The sequence below is a fragment of the Cyprinodon variegatus genome, unplaced genomic scaffold (assembly GCF_000732505.1).
Source record: "Cyprinodon variegatus isolate N-32 unplaced genomic scaffold, C_variegatus-1.0 Scaffold356, whole genome shotgun sequence".
NCBI classification, from domain to species: Eukaryota; Metazoa; Chordata; class Actinopteri; order Cyprinodontiformes; family Cyprinodontidae; genus Cyprinodon; species Cyprinodon variegatus.
The window spans coordinates 795,539-796,619 of NW_015150809.1; positions in this window are offsets into that span (position 1 = coordinate 795,539).

The following is a 1,081-nucleotide window of genomic DNA, read 5'->3' on the forward strand; positions in this document are numbered from 1 at the left end:
TTAGTTACACCAGCTGTGTCGGGAGAAAAGAGCTGGTGTTTTCAGAAGTTTATGGAAGGTTTGCTATTTGAAATGCAGAGATGCTATATAGTAAGAAAATGTGTGTATATCTGAATTTCAAGATTCAGCTAGCTTAAAAACAAATAGAATGAGTGTACTTTTTAGCAAACAGAAATTATTTTTAGTCCAAAACAGCACATTTTAGCCTATTTTTAATTTGAAACAGCAAAAAAGTTTGTTAGTTTAATCTATGTTGTATTTATACATCTTGGTTTAACTGTGTTCATAAAGTTAAATGCAACAATTATAGGTAATATAGTTACCCCAAACAGTCAAGTTTTAGCCATTTTCAATAAAAAAAAAAAAAAAAAAAAAATCAGTCTTGGTGTTTTGGGGGACTAAAAATCTCTGTTTTTTTATTCAGAAATATTTTTAATAATGTTCACAAATTTATTATTAATAATAGTTTTTCTAGCATTTCTGAAAATTTTTTGGCATATCCTATATTTTAGTTTTATTGCTAATGTTGGCTGTCTTTAGACTGTAGTGTGCATAAAAAAATGTAATAACTGTGTTAAACAGATAAAAAAAAATCATATTTTTTTTGTTATAGTAATTGCATATAGTATGCTGCTTACTGCTGACATACTTAAGAAGGCCAACATGATTAAACCGAGAGCATTTTTGTAGCTGACCTTTTCATAGTGAAACAAAAAGAGTAGGTACCAATAGCAACAACCAAATATTCAGCTGAATCAGTTGCAGCTGAACATCCATGCCGGTAGGGCTGTAAATTTATTTTGATAGGCACACCATGTAGCCAATAATATGAGTATATATGAGCAGTATGGCAGGTAGAAAGGGCCTCCACTCCAGTCATCTCTCCTATTCACCGCTTGATACCATTAAAATGAAGCCTAATAAATCACACATCAATTTGTAGCTACAATGAGGATGTTTTGTTCCCCACTCTGACTAAAGACAATTTAAAGCAAATTTCTAGGCTCTAAATATAACTAGGGCACTGAAATGCATTTTTTATGAAACATTTGCTCTCAGAAGATATATATATATATATATA